General features: G+C 30.5%; 1 pseudogene; it reads right to left on the bottom strand.

Moving 5' to 3' along the window:
* LOC149561381 (pre-mRNA-processing protein 40A-like) overlaps window positions 1-20488 on the bottom strand; it is a 53348-nt pseudogene that overhangs the window by 27080 nt on the left and 5780 nt on the right.

The raw sequence follows: 20488 nt of genomic DNA, 5'->3' as shown, positions 1-20488 counted from the left end.
GATGGTATGACCTAGCATGCCTACCTAAAGCATGAAATATTTTTATGGGAAGCAATACAATAGAGAATTTTAATAATAGATAGATTCACTAAATTGGGATATGAATGCCATGTTGACATTCTAGTCATATTTTTTATTAGTGACATACAGTTATTTAGATTGTGAGTTCATACCAAGCATATTGTATAGTTAATAGTATTAACCAAGCATTTCAATTGCTACCGAGTCCTATAGTTTCTACCAAGTTCTATGGATAGATTATAGTTTGAACCGGGTAGTTACTATAGTGTTGAAGATCAAAAGTATAAACTAAGCATTTCAATGTATGCTGAATTTACCAATGCAACCAATTTGTGCAGTGTTTACCAAGTTTACAGTTGAGGTGATATAAGTCTAGTGTTAACCAAGCTTCTCAGTGTTAAACAAGAGACTTAGTTTATATCGAGCTCGAGGTGACAGTGTTTACCGAGTCATGCTGTGTAAATCAAGAGACTTAGTTTATATGCTGAGTTTCACAACATTTTCCTAGTCATCAATGTAGACTAAGTTCAAGAATACTTATAAGTGATTAATAAGGAACAAGCTTCTATGTCTACTGAGTGCATGATGATGCCAAGCATTGACAGTGGATGCCAAGTATTAGAACATCATTGAGTTAGTCTTTAGAGCTCAAGTTTCTACACTTTGGCCAGCTTTGTGATATTTGTGTAAACTTGTATTATGTTTGACTAAGTAATTGTGTAATTGGATTGATATATATGTAATGTATTATATCACATCCAAATGTATCGAAGAGAAGTAATGTAATCATTAGAGAAGAGTAGAAGAGAAAATTACAAAGGCTACAATAGTATAAGGAGCAACAAAGATTCATCTATCACGATAAGGTGATTTCTACACTCAAAATAATCTCATTCAACAAACAAAGTTGTAGATAAGAGATTGGCTACTATTTCATCCTAATAGGTGGATCAGTCAAATTCTTTAACTAGGTAGACCTAACAGTGTTATGTAAATCTCTTTACTGAGTGCATACTTCATTGTATGTTTGAAAATCCTTTTGCAAACTGGAACTAGCAGTTCTTCATACTCCTAATAGGGTAGATCATCAGAAGTGATCATTATAAGCCTTAACAAGCCAACTTTATACAATAGTTCTAAAGCTTGTGGGTATCATCCCCACCCCAATTTTACTTTCTATTTGAAAGTTTTCTGCATCACCAAATCTTGTGTCAAAGTGTTGTGTATGCTTTCATTATTTTTATTTTCTCATGCATGAAGTTAAATTAGGATTAACATAAAGAATTAATTTCTAATAAGGGACTTAGTGTTAAAAGTTTTATAAATTACTGATTCACCCCTCCCCTCTTAGTAACTTAGCTTGTCATAATATTACCAACAATTGACATTAGAGCTTTGTGGTTATTAGTGGAATGTTTAACATCTTGAGAAAATATCAAAGGCTCAAACTTGACCAAGCTATTGATAATGAAAAGCTAGATTTGGAATTGGCCATTGGACAACTTAGGAAAGAAAAAGAGCAACTCTCCTAATCCCTAAAAAGAAGAAAAGATCTTGCAATCTAGATGAATGATTCACTCTACATTGAAGAAAGAATTAAATAAATCCATTCAAGCAATTCAGATAAAGATGATGAAGAAATCAAAGAACTATTGGAAAATAATAATACTCTCCAACAAGAAGTAAGAAAACTAAGAAAAGAGAAAGAAATTTAGTAAGTGAGATTGTGTGAAGTCATGGAAGAGAAATACAAGATAAGAGAAGAGGTAGAAGGAATGAACAATGAAATCCAACACCTATTCATTCAGCAAGTAGACTTCATTTATCAGCTCACCAATACAAATGAAGAAATAATGAACCTAAGATCAGAGAATGAAAGATTGTGGAATGATATAAATGTTGAAAGGAGAGCTGATGAAAGAATTTTGAAATCCCAAGAAGACATGAATCAGTTGAATGAACAAAGTTACTTCAAAAAAAAGGAAAAGTAGTAATTATATATACAAAAGAAGGAGAATCATCCAAGTAAGGAGCTCAAAGTAACCAAAAATATACTTGCAGTCATTGTGGTAAGATAGATTATACTTCAAAAAAATGTTGGAGCAATGGGAAAGAAAAATTCAATGGAAAGTGCTACAATTTTAATCATCATGGTCATAGAGAAAATGAATGCAATGAGAAACCAAAATTTGAAGGTAAATGTCACAAATGTAAGAAGAATGCACACAAGTCATCAAAATGCAAAACCAAGATATTGAATCCAATAGATGAAATTGTGTTCAAGCTATATTTGGTTTGGACTATAACACTTGGTGCAGATGTCATTACTGTGGAGAATTTGGGCACATTGGAATGAATTGTGTAAAGCATCACATGTGGAAAAGAGATACTACCAAAAGATGTTTCATTTGTATAGAACTTGGTCATCTTGCCAAGAATAGTATGAACACTAGAAGAATAGAAGATGAAAAGAAGAAAAAAGTTGATAACATCAGAAAAAATAAATGAGACAATAATGGGTTCCAAAGTCTATCGAGAATGCAATTCTAAGCAATGATGATCAAGTCACTCAAGAACCAATTGACTCCTCTATTTCAACTTGATTTCTCAAAGGAGAATTGGAACTAGGCTACCATAGGAGACATCTAAATAAGATCCAGTTGACAAGACAACATATCCATATTAGTATTCAAGATACAAAGGGATCATTGAGTAAGAAATGCCAGTTACTACCAAGTTACCTTCCTTACCAAGTGAGGTTGGGTCACAAACTCAACTGAGTGAGGTTGGGAGTAAATAAATATTATATGGCTACTGAATGATGGAAGAATCTACCAAGTAATCAATGCAAGTGAAGTGGATGACAGTCTATCAACTTGATCTAACATTCACACCAGACATTTATGGAAAAAATTTCTAAATGGAAAGGAATCAAAATCATTTTTTCAGTGAACTTTTGAGAGAAAAATTGTGCAGAGCAATCTTCAAGGGCATTCAAATGCTTCAATGGAAAATTGTAACCAAAAGTTTTTAAATTTTCTCAAACCCTACCAAGTGAAGATGGTCATTACCAATAGTAAGGCAAAATGAGGATCATATATGTTGGTTTGTGGTGTAGAATGGAAATCACTAGACTTCAAGCTCACTCCCACCATAGCTGAAAACCTAGGTCCAAGTCGAGCTTAGTCACAAATCCCTCCTAAGGTACTACTAATCAATGATATATCTTCTTATTTTAAATGTGTTAATCAAGATATTGGTACACTTTAAATGGATGAATGTTTGAAGGAGCTATGTGTTCACAACATTTTGAAACCTGAGCACCAACATCTTGAAGCCAAAGGTTTAACCCATATTCCTCACATGCCCCATGATTTCCAAGTTAAATGGATTAGGTTTATGCTTAGCCATATGCACAATAGATAGTTATGGTTAGAGTAATCGATATTGATTACCAAGAAGATGATCCATAGGATCACTGGCCTCCCTATTTTGGCTAAAGAGAAAATGACAAAAACTCTAGGTTGGGTCGAACTAGAGAAGAAAACCCTAGCCAAGTGGGATGGTAGGGGAATCAAAATTAGTAGTGTCACTAACATGGAGTTTAAGCTTGATTTCCATGTCATTACACACAAGATGTATAGTTTGAGTAGGTTAAACAGTGTATCTTGTAAAGCAGTTGACCTGGCATACAAGATAGCCAAGAACAACCTTTCTCTTGGCCATGACAAGCTACTACTAAATCAATTCAACAAGAACATGAAGAGCATAAAAACATCAAAGAAAAATCCATGCAATTTTGAATCTCTATTGACATGTTTATTCTTGTACGTTTAAAAAATCTTTCCATCAAAAGGTACTATTATTTAGAGGAAAGATGTGCTAGTACTCTATCAAATCAATGAATATATTGTTGAAATGGGAGAAAATTATACTAGTATAATTGATAATTATTTTGATGCATTCAAGGAGAAAATGAACAATACATATTTAATCCATAAGAAATTAGTTGAGGACTATGAGGATGATATATGTTTTATGGTGGATAATGATAAGGTATACATTCAGGCAGTTAGGCCTAGAATTGCATGGTTGAAACTTGTATGTTATGAGGTCAATATTGATGAAACAAAAGATATAATTGAGGCACTAATTGATTAACTATTGTATCCCAAGGCTGCATACTTTGGTACATATTATGAGGCTAAGGTCCAAGTAGAATTGGAAATCAAGCTCCCTTAGGTAGTTAACAAAGGCATGAAGAGGATTGGCAAGTTGAAAACAAGTTCTACTCTATTGTTAACCAAGGGAAAAGGTGAAGATGAAGAAGTAGAAGATGAAGAATCAAAGGAAGAGAAGCCACTAAAGAAAAAGGGCAAGGTAATCATTACTAAGCCTGTGAAAATATCTACTATAGTGTTCACAAGGAGATCCTCTAGGAAGAAAGTAGAAAAAGAAGGGGAAGACATAATTTTCAGGAGGTCTCCACCCACTTTTGAAGAGAGGATGAAGGAATTGGAATCAAGTTCTGGGAAAAAAAATTTCAAAGCATTAAAATATGAAAGTAGAACAACTAATGAGCAAAATAAGATTGAAGATATTCTAATATCTAATATGGGAAAATAGAAATACTCACCTGACTAGCTCACTCAACAGATTCCCAATGCATTAATGGATAAAATCAAGCCAAGATGGGAACATGCAATGCAAACTACAAAGGACATTCATGAGTAGACCCTAAGGACACTTATGCCAAACCAAATTAACAAGGAAGTAAAAGAATCTCTAATTAAAAATGAAGAAAAATTAAGTTTAAGATTCAATACTTGTCTTATTCTATTAAAAAAAATGGAGCATGTTGTGAAGAATGCAACTAATACATGGAAGAATGTATATCTTCTTCATAAATTGAGTGATTTTCTAGTGAGCATAAGTGACAAAGATGATGATGATGATCAAGAAAAGGATGAAGAGAAAAATTCTAAGGAAGTAACACATTTTGATAATGATGATGATGAAGAGGAATAGAACCAAGAGGATACTAAGAAAGAAGTACAAGAAGTTGTGGAAACTAACCTAGTCAAGATTGTTGTAGCAGTCATTGCCTCACTTCCTCATTCTCCAAGAAAAATAGTGACAAAATCAAGCATAGAGATAGCCTTATAAGGATTGGTTATGACTGGCACTACAAGCACAAACATCCAATCAATCTTTGCACCACTTTATTTTAGTACTTCATCTACCAAGCTACAAACTCTTCCCTCTTCAATAGTTTTGAATACAACAGTTTTGGATACATAATTTTTTGCTACAAAAGGTACTATTTCTACAATATGTGTAGTACAATTTTTTCAGCAAGCCCTACTATTTCTACTATTGTTTCCATTCTAAGTACACAAGCAATAAGTGCAAGGAAATTTTATAGCAAGCCTCAACCGAGTACAAATTTTTTTGCTAAAGGTAAAGAAAAGGAGTATGCAGATCTTGATGAGGAAATTGTGATTCCTAATTGTGATATTTCAAAACTTAATCCTAATCAAGTAGAGACCAAGAGAGGAAAGAGATAAATAATTTAAAACCATTGAGGATGTCAAGAATATTTTGGTAGAGTCTATAGATGTAGAGGTTAATTCTTCTCAACTAGTTTTGTATCAAGTGGTAGAAGCAGTCCAAAAGTTTAATGAAGATCTATATGGAAAAGATAAGTTATTATAGAAGTAGAGAAAAAGTTTGAGAATAAAGTCTTAGAACCTATTGCTCAAAATATTTCCATTCACCAAGTAGAGTTATCTACTATTTTGAGTTCTCTAGAAACTTCTTGCACTAATGTCACAACTTTACTTTTTGGTAAATTATGTGATATTTCAAGTTTTACAAAGGAAATAAAAGACAAATTGTCTATGATTGATGAAGATCTAAAGGTGACTACTCAAAAATTGTAGCTTGACCCAAGTTCAAGCTCTACCCATTTCAAAAAGATCAAATTTTTGATATACATACATATATATATATATATATAGGTAGAATTGCTCAAAGAAGAAACTAGAATTAGATCTACTTTGGTAGATATTCAAAATATGATAGTCCCTAACATGGATGCACTGTAGAAGCATATTGTATATTCAAAAACTCTCATCCATGATTATAATTTCTCTATTATAGAACATATGATTCAACTATTAGCAAAAGTGTAGGTGGCATTGCACACAAGTAATGTCTTGCAAGAGAACTAGGAAAAGACTTTATTACTCATTCTAAATGTACATTTAGACTTCTTGTCTCATTTTGGCATTACTATGTAAATATATACAGTATAAATCTTTGGCAGTAATGTTAAAAAGGGGGAGATGATATAAGATGATATAAAGGGGAGAAACTATATAAGTCATGAGGAGGAGGATGTAAAAGGATAGGAGGAGAAGATTGTAAGAGGAATGTGAAGCAAATGTATATAGTATACTATATATTATCTATGGAGAAGCGCCACCATGTATAGAAAAGTATCCTTAACAAAAATATTTTGAAAAATATCAATAATAGTATACTCTATTGAGTTGGAGATATGAGGTAATGGACAATTCAGCTTTGACTAGTTAATAAGTGTTTTTGTCACTAATGCCAAAAGGGTAGATTGTGGACATTCTAGTCATATTTGTTATTAGTGACATACACTTATTCAGATTGCGAGTTCATACTGAATGTATTGTACAATTATAGTATTAACCAAGCATTTCAGTTGCTATTAAGTCCTACTATTTCTACTAAGTCCTATGTACAGATTTCAATTTGAACTGAGCAGTTACTACAGAGTTGAAGATCAACAGTTTAAATTGAGCATTTTAGTGTATGCCAAGTTTACTAGTGCAAACTGAGTTGTGTAGTGTTTATTGAGTTTGTAGTTGAGGTGATATAAGTCTAGTGTTAACTGAACCTCTCAGTGTTAACCAAGAGACTTAGTTTATACCAAGCTTGAGGTGACGGTGTTTATTGAGTCATGCAATGTAAATCTAGATACTTAGTTTATATGTCAAGTTTCATAGTATTCATCAGATCACCAGTGTAGACTAAGTTCAAGACTACTTGGAAGTGATCAGTATGAACAAAGCTTCTATGTATATCAAGTGCATGATGATGTTGAGAATTGATAGTAGATGTTGAGTATCAGAACCTTACTGAATCAGTCTTTAGAGCCCGAGTTTCTACACTTTGGTTGACTTTGTGATATTTTTGTAAACTTGTATTGTGGTTGACTTTGTAATTGTGTAATTAGATTGATATATATATATATATATATATATATATATATATATATGTAATGTATTGTATCACATCCAAATGTATCTAAGAGAAGTGATGTAATCATCAGAGAAGAGCAGATGAGAGAATTACAAAGGCTACAATAGTATAAGGAGCAACAAAGATTCATCTATCACAAATAGGTAATTTGTACAGTCAAAGTAATCTCATTTAGCAAACTAAGTTATAGATTAGAGATCAGCTACTATTTCTTCCTAATAGGTGGATCAGTCAAATCCTTTAACAAGGTAGACCTAACACTTTTATGTAAATCTCTTTACTAAGTGCATACTTCATTGTATGTTTGAAAATACTTTTGCAAGGTGAACCTAGTAGTCCTTAATGCTTCTAATAGGGAATATAATCATAAGTGATCATTTTAAGCCTTAATAGGCCAACTTTATACTATAATACTAAAGCTTGTGGGTATCATCCCCACCCAGTTTTACATTCTATTTGGAAGGTTTCTGGATCACCAAATCTTGTGTCAAAGTGTTGTGTATGCTTTCATTATTTTTAGTTTCTCATGCATGAAGTTAAATTAGGATTCACATAAAGAATTAATTGCTAATCAAGGACTTAGTGTTAAAAGTTTTAGATGTTATTGATTCATCCCTTCCCTCTCAGTAACTTAGATTGCCATAATATTTCCAATAGGCCCTTCAACATGTATCTTCTATAAGAATTCTGTAGAAATAATGGATCATCTTCTTTACCAGTGCTCCTTCTCCTAAAAAAGTTGGGAATGGCTAATTGAAAAATTAAATTGGCAAACCCCATTTCCTAAATACCCATCTAATCACCTAATAAGTTGGCTGACAAGAGAATTTTTTTTTTATAAAAACTTATGGAACATATCACCATCTATTTCTTTGTGGAAAATATGGAAGGAGAGGAATAGGAGAATCTTCAAAGACTCGGCATTAGAACTTCCCTCATTTCTTAACAAAGTAAAGGCCTGCATTATGGAAGTCATAAACATTAACCTTAAGAAAGCATGGAGACCAAAATAAATTGGAACAAACTCATAAATCCACCACTAATATATAGGAAACAAAACTTGCAATCAATAAAAAAATGTAAATGGAAACCCCCTATAAAAACTAGATTAATTGAATTTCAATGGAGCTTCAAGGGATAACCTAGGAACGTTTAGGTTATGATGTATCATCAATCGAGATACTGGGGAATGGTTAGTCAAAGGAACATTTAGGTTATTATGTATCATCAATCGAGATACTAGGGAATGGTTAGTCAAATGAGAAAAGCATTAGGCATCCCAACTAATAGCATGGTGAAATTAGAAGCTCTAAAGGAAGGGCTAAACTTAAGTGTAGAACTAAATATCAAGAAATTAGTAATTGAAGGAGATTCTTTGATTATCTTGAATGCACTTAGTAAACACTTGACAACAAATTGGAGGATCAATTCCAATCTAAAACCAATTTTAAATTTATTAGATAGTTTTGAAGAAACAAGAATCCAAAATATATATAGAGAAGGAAATAAAGAAGCTAATCAACTAGAAAATCAAGGGGTAGATTGCATTGGTATAATATTAAAGGATCCTCAGATCAACCAAAGTTTATTACACTTTACCCAAGTTTTTCCCTAGATGCATCCTCAAATATTAATAACCTAAAACTAATCACTTGGTTTCTAACACTTTTCCCATATTATCTTAATATTTCTAAACTTCCCAGACTTTGAGTATTAAATCTAATATCTATAGTCATTCCTCAACACTAGGCATCTTGTATAGAGTAATGGGTCATGATTTTGTTTAACCTAATCACTTTATAAGATTAGTAGATGTGATTTTAAAATTGTAATGGATATATGAAAATTTGTTATAAACCTTTAGAGTGTTGGCATATATAATTGACTCATTTTTTGGAGCATATCATCACAGGTTTAACTCAGATATCTCAAATGTCATAATAACATTCCTTAGTATACTCTTGTTTTGGAATTATTAACTTTCACATCTATTTCTTTACCAAGTGCTCATTGTTCTTCAATATGATTTCTTTGTCTTATCAACATCTTGGTCCTTCAAGATTGTTCTAGGTTTCCCTCCTACCTTATTAAGGTTTGGCCACTACTCCTCTTTTCTCCTAACTCTTTGTTTGTCTATCTAGGAAGATTCCTTTAGTTTTTTAATTTGTATATAGGATTTTTTTAGTATGGAAGCCACCATTTATCTATTTCATGCTAGTGAGGCTAGAAAGATGGCTTTTAGAGAACACTAGAATCAAACTCTTAATCTGGTTGGTGATATGACTAGAGTTATTGTCAACAAAGTCTTGGGAGAAATGGTATTTGATTATAAATTTACCTATTATACCAATGGTTCAATTCTAGGGTCATTCATAGCATGTCTAGAAAAATTCCAAATTGACCATTGGGATATTATTCATTTATAGTTCAATATTTTTTCTCCAACTTGGTTTGGTAGGGTTGGAAAATGTAGTTCTCAGCATTGATGAAATTTTGAAAATAACCTATGTTGATTTTTACATGGCACATCCCCATGGTGGCTTTATTCATGCAATTGTGCCTAGATACTTAATTCCACACATCAAGGACATTAACTTGTTCAATAGAGAATTGTAACCTAAAATATTGGCAAGCATCAAATTTCTTTTGGGATGGAGAGGAATAGTGGATGTTAAAAACCAAGATTGGGTCCTTGACTACCTAAGAATTTTTTAATCTTACATACAACTAAGAGTAGATTTCTCTAACCTTAGTAGATTATAATTTTCTTTCCCAAACTTCAACAAGACATGCCAGGAGAAAACTACTTTTGAGTTGGCTCTAGGATATTAGGTTATCAACATTAAAGAACTGGAACACCTTGTCATGGTCTATTGAAAGAGGCTCAATCTTTCCTAAGTTCTTATTCCTCTATTCTCCTAGGCATTTTGGTTTTTTTTTTTACATTTCTTCTTCATGGTTCATGCTATCATCTTTTCCATGCTTTGTTGACAGGAGTAAAATCTCCATCTAGGTGGTCATGTTATCATTTTTTTATATGTAGTTAGTATGGGTTTCTAATCATCTAATTGGGATATTTTGTAATGCACCAGCATATCATTTTGTAATAACCCGTAACTGTATCTATTAATATACTTTCTTATATTCTTAACAATTTTGTCTCAATATGAATAGATACTTTTCATCCTTTTCCTTTTTTATCACTTTCACTTCACTCTCTTATCTTAAAGACCAAGAATATATAACTAAGATGTATTTATTTTTCAACATGCATGTAAGATATATGATTAAATAGGATATTTAGGTATATAATTGGAAATCTATACTAATTCCCACTTTTTTGGTACCCTAATCTTAGAAATGGATTTAGACTCTTGAGTTAGGTTTCATCTTCACCTAATGACTCTTGTCAAATCACTGATCTAATATAACTCTACTTTTATTCTCCTTTAGATCTAGTTAAAGGTCAATCTCATGAAAATGATGAATTTTTCTTATTCTTTTAGCTTTCATATCTTCTAGTAGATCACTTTTGGGTAATTTCAATCCCTTTAATTATAAGTAATAAGCATTTTTTCATCTTTACAAATGTGAGATTAGGAAATCTTAGAGTTATCATCAGACCTTGGTAGGTTTACCTACAAACCATTTCCCCCTTTTTTCTTCCTCAAGAAAGCACCCTCTTTACACATACACACTTTGAATGGTGTTCAAAATTTCATCATAATCTTGATCAATATCCATTCTAGCAAGTTGTGTACTATTTTTAAGACATGGATGCTGCCCAAAATTTTGAAATATATGATATGACTACATTAATATCTTGATGAGTACATTTAAAATTGACATGAATAAAGATAAATATAGTAAAGACATTATAAAAATACATGTATGTACCATTGATGAATATCTACTATTGGATTCAATGCATGAATTATGGAATGAGAATATCTTTCAGCCATGTTTACTTGTTCTTCATTAGACCAATATATAGTATCCATATTTGGCTCTCCATGTAACCATAAGAATCTATGCAGATGTGGTGATCCCATATTTTGTCATTCATATCTATGCACAAAATTGTTAACATTCAAACCTTTTTCTTGCATCATTTTTCTAAACATTGAGTGTCTTAAATGCATATAGTGGGTGACTATATGAGGATAATCAATAATATTCTATCTTCTTCTGTTTAGTGCTACCCTCAAGATTTGTGACAAGGGCTTAACTACCTCCTATGTACTATAAGTTGAGTGGTTGTATTGGTCATTGATAGATTGGTATTTGGTGCAATGGAAACCCCACTCTAATAAGTGGTATCAGAGCTTGGTCACAAATTTGAATCCTCAGACCCTTGGGGGAGATTCTTGGAAATTTGTTTAGCACTCCCCTTGGGATTCACAAAAAGGGCTTAGCCTCCTCCTATGTACTATAAGTTGAGTTTTTGTATCAAACATTGAGAGATTGGTCTTTTGGTGCAACGATAACCTCACTCTAACATTCTTCATCATTGAGCCTCAAGAGGGTTTGTTAGTTGTGTTCATGAGATCAATGCATGTAAATCTAGCCAATACAAATTAGTTATAGTCAATGTGAAGATTATTATTGGTGCTCCAATTTGATGGAACAAGTCAGATAAATTTTCTTGAAAATTTATCCAATATGATCACATACGTCATAGTGTTGTTCCGAACTACTTCAATTTATCGGCAAGATGAGACTTTTTCAAGTTTTCCATATGATCATGCATTTCATTTATGTGGATACCATTAGTACAAAAACAAAAATATGTGACTAAAGAACCACTAAAATTTGTATATATGTGACCAAACTTAGTCACATGACTAATAGTAGTTAATATTCAGTCATTTATAATATTACTAAACTTACTACTAAGCAATTTAAGTCATTTATTTGATCACTAATTTTGATCATTGATTTAGTTGTATAATTAGTAATTGATTTAGTAGTTGATTAAGTAGTATGTTTAATCATGTTGCTAGTCACATATTTAGTTAAATATTTGATAGTTTATTTAGTCACATATTTAGTACTTATATTTAGTAGCATATTTAATTGTATATTTGGTCACATATTTAGTACATTTAGTTACTTGTTTAGTGGTATATTTAGTAGCATATCTAGTAGTATATTAGATCAAATATTTAATAGAATATTTAATAGTGTACTTGGTAATAATAGGGCATGATGGAATTGAAACACCATCCATCTAATTGTAAAGAAGATTCCCTTCCATTGAGCTAGACAACTTTCAAGAATGATCATACAATGTGTAACTTTCTACATTGTCCTAGTTCTTAGTAAAATCTTTGACTCTGCAAACTATGGTTATTAGTTTCAACAAAAAGCTGATTGGACCATAGACACAATTAGAGAAGAGAAATGCTCAAACTATGAAATGTTTTTGAGAAAGAATGACACATTTTGCAATAAAAGAGAAAGCAATTACATGTTTAAATAACCACTTTTGTTACTTCTAATTTAATAAGTTCTCTTATTTAATTATTTTTTCTAGATATTTTTCATGAGTATAAGGATATAAATTTCAATTTACTTAACCTTGAATGAAACATAGTTTTCTTGAATGGTCATAAAGAATGAAATCAAAAAGATTTTATTTGGGTTTAAATCTACCTTGCAATGCTCTACTATCATCTTTGAAATAATAAAATTCCTAAAGAAGAAACATTGGTCTATATACTATTTAAAGTTAATTTTGTGGTTTATTATCTTCTATCTTTAACCCTTCAAAAATGCTGAATTAATCCAAGAATTTGCATAAAAACCTTGCCAAAATTTTCCTATTTTTCTAGTACCATTGGTTATATAGATAGTTGAATGGCATCTTTTCTTCTTATTGTGCTTTCTATTGGAGAACGTTAAAAAACATGAAAAAAATAGTCACTTAGTATTCATGGGCTTGTCATAGATGGATTGAAAATCATGGACTTGTTGTCATTGATGGATTGAAGATCATGGAAATTCTTGATAGTGAATATTTATTGATTGTCTCTTAAAAGTTAGAAGACATTATTCTCAAGCTAAAAAAATCCAAAAAATTGTTGTTTAAGTGTTTTCAAATTTTAGTGATGTTTATTACCTCTGCTACACATAATTTTCTATTCTTCTTGATATATGTATTGGGAAATTTTTGTTAAATTATAGGAATTTATATTTTTAATTCTTATAATGACATTCAACTAGAAAAATAAGGTTTATTCAATGACATTGTTTGGCAGGAATTACTCATTGACTTTTTTCAGTATAAGATCTTATATAATGCTACCTTCTTAATTTAAATTCACTATAAAAGAAAATCCTTTGCAAGCCTATTTTAATAACATATTTGTAGTGCCTTCCCCTAGTTTACATTCAATTATTATTGCCTAGCTCTTTTAGGCTAGTTTATGTTTATGCTTGATGATTAGTAGCATTATCTTTCAGATTATCAGATGTTGTTTCATATTCAGTTGATTTTATGATGAGACTACTCGGTACAAGTTACTTCATGTATGCATGATTATACCTTGATGATGACTATTACAATGATTTTAGTTATTTGGTGATGTTAGTTAGATGGATTATTATACATTCTTTCTTATAGATACTGACCTCATATTGCATGTGTATGGTGTGCATGCATATTTTCTTTATGTATGATGTTTCTGATGTGGCTAACCACTAGTCCTAGTCATCTACTAGTTGAGATCTACATGATTGACCACTTCCTACCATTTCCTATTTACCTTAGAATATAGGTGTTTGTACATGCATAGATTTTATGAAGATTGCAGGTACTGGGTATTGACTTCCCTAAATTGCAAGGATGAGCGTACTTTATTGCAACATCTCAATGGTAAGAGAGGGGAGATAAATTCTTGAGTCCAAATCCTAACCTTTAAACCAATTGTCCTAGAAAAAAATAGAACAAGTACTTGAGATGATTACTCTTATGAATTCATCATAAGACGTAAATTCATGATTATAACCCTTGAGTTTGATATTGTATGTGGTATTTTATGATGAGTTTCCATATTTCATCTTGTAAGCATTTTGAGATTTTTCTATTAATTAAGTCAAACTAGAAGATTAATTAATGATTTAATTTAATGGAAAATTATTATGATAACTTCAATATAAAATTATATTTAATTAATTGGTAAATTAATTAAATAAAAAGAATTAAATGTAAAGAGAAAATTATAGTCTAGTTTGAGAGTGTAATAATATTTATTTAATTTAATACTAATGTATTTAGGAGATCATTTCTAAATAAATGCTAAATATTATTGTTACTTAAGTTAATAAACATTTTTTCAAATTACACTTCAAAAATTAAAATAAAACTAAAAGAGGAATTAATTTATTAAATATATTTAAAATTGCATAAAGTATGCATGAAGTTTTGAAAAAGGTAATAAAGAGTTAAAGGATTGTGATGAACAAGTTCCCTCCCATGATCACATAATAAATGCCTCGATTTTAGGAAAGAACTCCATATTAGTGATTGAGAGTTCTTTTCACAGGGATTGGAGATTTTTTGGAGAAGGGAATTTTCAAAGAGAATGCTTTGAGAGAAAAGAGAATTCTCTCAAAATCTTTAGGTGGTTGCATGTTAGCATCAGACTCAGGTAGGGTCTTGTGTTTTGATCACTTAAGGAATTATGTAATTCAATATTCTTGTCTACGTGGTGTTTATGGAATCTTTTTCTCAAATTTCATTTGTATGAATCTTTCAATCTTTCAATCTGAATCTATTGATATTCGTATCGAATTCTATGTGTATATCAGGATTGAAAAAGCAATTAGAAATCCTCATTTTGTAGTTTAAAGAAATTAGAATTTTAATCAAGGAGGGTTTGAAATGAAATCAAACATTTAGATTGAAAATTTGGCTGGTTGGTCATATTTTCTCTATCAGAGTATTGATCGAACCTCTCATATATATATATATATATATATATATATATATATATATATATATATATATATATATATAAATAATATTTAAATTTGGGCTAGGAAATCGATTAATAAACAAATTGTATTAAAATCAAATTTTAAAAAATTAAATAAAATTAAAAAGGTGGGTGGGGCCACCAAACCCCCACCTACACTTGGCTCTCATGGAAAGGTTGCACAACAACTATGACTAGTACCATAGCAGCAGGTACTGCCTTTATGATAATATGTTGCTACTACTAGAGTAGTGGCGTTGCCATGGCAATAGTGAGCCTTTAATGGCTAACCATGCAGGACTTAAACAGTTTATATATACGTGTTTAAAAAAAAAAGAAAAATTTAATTTAAAAAAATTATTATTAAATTTAATTGTGTTTAATTTTAAATATTAATTATTAATAATTATGTTAATAGATTTAATATTATTTATTAAATTAATTAATGATTAATAAATATTAATTATTAAATAAATTTATTAATAGATTTTAATGATTAATTTAGCAATTTAAATTATTATTGAAATTAATTTGAATTAATGATAAATGTCAATTAATAATGGTTAATTATATATATTGTTATTATTATTTAATAATTTGATTATTAATGGAATTCGAAGTATTTTATTTTATAATCTTTAATTATTATTTCAATAATTTAATAGATGATTATTATTATTTTTAAGCCATCTTATGATATTTAATTATAATCTTTGTAATCTCATAAGATTAGGGTAATTATGTATTTTTTTCAAATATGAGAATGGGTTAAATTGTAAGGGTTAAAATGTAATCTCGTACTCGAAAAAATACATTAAATGAAAAATCAAACCTTACTATATTAACTCAAACTAGGTATTTTAAAAATCAAGCCAAACTATGAAACTACACTATTATTTGTATGTTGTCCTATGTTTTGGGTTTGGGTTGACTAGAGTGTTGACCAGTCTTAGGATGCTGTTAGAGGCTTGGGAGTTTTATGTTTGTCATGTCATGATGATGATCTAATCTTGATCTTTTAAACTCAACCATGATAATGTGTTTGGTATGCTCTATGATGAGATTGGATTTATTGTATATTATTGCTTTTCGGTGTTCTTGTGTGAAACTAAAATGAATGTCATGAACTGTTTGACTTAACCTTTGAGTTATTGATTAGTTATTTTTGGGATGCTTCCTAGTTGCTTATAGAGATTTGAGATATTATTGTGGATTATCTTTTGATACTTTCCTATCACTTGTATTAGGTTGAGGTGAAAATTGTGATTCTTTGATTTATACTTTTATGCGCCTAGAGTAGGTAATGTGTATGTTAAGTTAGGAAATGGCTTGCAATGGAGGTTAGGGCCAAAAGTGGCCACCAAGGAAACCCATTGTAAGTAGTTAATAAGTGAAAACACTATGCTAAATGAGAGTAAAATGAACCTAATAAGAATCTTGTGTTTTCTCGACCATGCCTTGAGTGGTAGTACAGACTAGGATGGGAGTAGAGAGGACACTTGATTGCAACCATGCATCATTAGTATTCCTTGTCAATATGAAAGGATACTAGTGCTACATAGAGTCACTAGGGGGCCAGAGGACTAAAAACTAGCCGAGTAACCCTAGAGTTGATTCATGCAATGAAACTTGCCCACTAGTAGTATAGATTTCCTACATGACTTTATTTTCCTCTGGGTCTAGATGTTGTATTATCTTGGAACATTTAAGTTAGATTACTTTTAGGGTTTCCCTTGACCTAGATATTACTTTTGATTCTTTTGGGTTTGTTATCCTATTTGGGACTTAAGACTATCTCCTCAATTTGGTGGGAGTGGACCTTTTTGGATTACCATGAGGTTGGGTGGTAGTGCTTTTTACTTTTACCATTGAGATCCATCTGTAGATGTCATGGTTGGAGCTCCTTTTTCTACATTTCCTTCATTCAATCTTTGCCTATTTTGGTGGCTGTATATATCTTTCTGGTGGATGATTTTACTTATTTTATTGTACTTTGTTTCATGGATTCAAAAGGGATGATGTAATCTATTTTTATAAATTTATATTCTTTTAGCCTCTCATAACCTATAACATGTACAGTGGATGATTGTGCATTCAAAATTTTATTGCCAAGTGGCATTCAGAACAAATGTATATTATTTAATTGGACTTGGACTTGTAATTATACTTTCATATGGTTGTGTTATTTAATAGACTTGGTATTATTTAAATTTAAATGTGATTCAACATCTTGGGATCCTTAAGAAATGTAATTCATTATTTTTGCTTATGTATGATTGGGTGTTATTGCTTCCACTACTTTATGACTATTGTACATGTTATTCCTTTAAAAAAAAAGTTTGGAAAACTTAGTAAAAGTTTAGGTTAGTTCTTTTGGATCCCTTGGAGGGGCATTACAATATCATATGAGAAAATTAGGTATCAAAATGAGTGGTAAGGGGTAAGTAAATAATAATAGAAGGACAAGGATATGTGATGGCCAATAAGCTCAAGAAGAGTAAGAGGCTACAAAGACATAAGAAGGAGATACTAGGGAGAAAAATAGAGATAAAGAAAGTAAATAGGGAAACGTAATGAACTAATGTAAGAGCAACAACATACGGTGGAAAAAAAACTATAAAGAGAGATGATAATATGTAAAGGATATAAGTGAATAAATGAGGGGAATTAAAGTTAAGGTTGCAAACTTAACAATTATAAAATATTCTATTTAGGGGATAATAAAATATAGAGATTAAAATAAGTCAAGGGTTGAGGAAGTAACTTAATGATCCATAAGTGGAAATAAATGCATATCATAAATATTGGTATAAAGTATAATAGGAAGAAATTATTTGCAATAAAATAAATTAAGTAATGAATAAAGTCTATAGAAGATAAGGGTTTCCTATTAAATAAAATGAAGATAATGAGCATAATGTCTACCATAATTAATTTTTGCACATGAAATAAATATTCTTTTGGTGTATATAGATTATTCAAAGGCCATATATATATTCTTTGGAGAATATATGCCATGGGAATAATCCTTGTATAGTTAAATAGTAAAATATAACTAAACTTCCCATTAGCTATACACTATTTATATAAATAAGATCATTCCAAAACCATGAGTCAAAAATCTGAAGAGAGTAAAAGCTAAGTTCCAAGTGCAGACATAACAAGTAGAAAAAATATGAAAGAAGACATTTTTGATATCCCAAATTTTGAATTTTTAAGGGCAAAACTAAAAAATCTCATTCACAACTTCTTTGACTCAGTTTTTCCCTTTGTTGTCAATATTTTATATCATTTTGAGAACTAACCAATAATCCTACAAACTTATAGGAAACAAAAGTTTGCACACATGTTGGCTTTCAGGTTCGGACACATGAAATTTGGGGATGAGATCCCCTATTTGTAGCATCATCCACTTCATATAAATTGTTCGCAAAACACATTTGAAATCAAACCTTGTGACTTATGGGAAATGCAAAATTAAGATAATGGGACCAATATTTAATTTATTGCAAAAATAAGAATATTCTAATCTGGCTGACCTACATCATTTGAAGCATTTAATCACTAAGATCTTGACAAATTTATACATATAACATGAAATAATAAACAAAGAAAGAAAAGTATAAGGTTGTTTATTGTTAGATACTTTTTCTTCGTCCCATTTATGTTTCTTTTCCTTGACCTTTTCTTGAAGGTGTGCAATGTACTCATCAAATATCTCCCAATGAAAGCTTTCATCACTAATTTCCCTGAATATTCACGTCCAAATTTATTTATAACTAATTATAGTGGATACACATAAAAACTAGCTTTCATCACTTGCACTAGATTATTGCTTAAATAGTTGCTTGTCTACATGTACTCTTGGAAATATTCAAGAAAAGGTATACATTCATCCCCTTTTGAGGAAGCATCAATTTCTTGAAATGAAAAAAATTCTATAATCAATCATCATAGAAGTAAATAAAAATTTAGTCACATAGATTTTTTATGTATAAGACAATACAAAAATGTACCTTAGATGTACAAAAAGTATAATAAATTAGAATATATTTGTTAAAGTATTTTTTTTTTCAAATTAAAAATCAAAACCTTCGAAGAATAAAGTAAATCCATGAAATCAACTACCATCCTTTACTTCTTTTTGAACTTCATTTTTTTCTTCTTCCCTTGTCCATACAAGCACTTCTTCAAACACAAGCTGTAAGAAAAACACAAGATGCCAATCAGACCAAAAAGTTATATATATACTCAAACAACTTGCATTAATCTCAAGTTTGGTAATTCATTGACTTTAGCCTAGAAAATATCCACAATCTACAAATGAGAGAAGGATGTTGTGGATTTACAATGGTAATTATTGCCAGCAAAAAATAGTTTTAACATAATAGAACTACTATAATTAAAATCTTAAATAAAATATGACACACCATAACACCTAATTGACATTGTTCATATTAAAATTAAATGTCACATACTCTTTTGTAAAGAGTTCTACGCTAAGACCAAAATTCTACATACAAAACTAATACAAACCTTAAGATTTTTTTTTAGATGCACTAGTCAAATTATATACTTCACCAATGGTGGCTTTGAACTTGTCAAGAGTTCATGCTAATGTTATTGTGAACTACGATAATCAAATAAAATTGATTAAAATTTAATTTACATTCCATGGAAAATCCCAATGAGGAAAAACACACCTTCCCTATCCTCAAGGCATCTTTCATGTTTGCTTTTTTCTCATGATATTGTCAAACATACATCAGATTCAAAGTCAGATTTCACCAAATGAAAGAAACATGCATTGCATTGATTCAAAATGATTCAACCTGATAGTAAAAGTGTAGTTAACCTCTGCAATAAAATTATTTAGCAATTTCTAACCTTGATAACTGATTTTCCACCTCTTCTACAACATCTTCATACAAATCCTTTGGCATTGAACTGGATGTGTTTGAAGCTACAACTAGATAAGTTAGATGGTCCTTGAACTTAAAGAGATAGATAAAGTTCTTACATAGCACATAATCTCATAAAAGACTTAAATAAAACTCAATTTTTAGTAATGATTATTAAAAATATTTAAATTTTGTACATGTATTCAAAAAAAAATTTAATATTCAAAAAAATAAAAATTGGACATTTAATACAGTGGCACAATAATCGTGCTAGTGTGTCTTCAATGTAAA

Source organism: Cupressus sempervirens, chromosome 4 (genome assembly GCF_028749045.1).
Source record: "Cupressus sempervirens isolate cs-2001-9-10 chromosome 4, ASM2874904v1, whole genome shotgun sequence".
NCBI lineage: Eukaryota > Viridiplantae > Streptophyta > Pinopsida > Cupressales > Cupressaceae > Cupressus > Cupressus sempervirens.
Note: the sequence above shows the minus strand (reverse complement) of the source record. Positions and strands in the feature narration are given on the sequence as shown.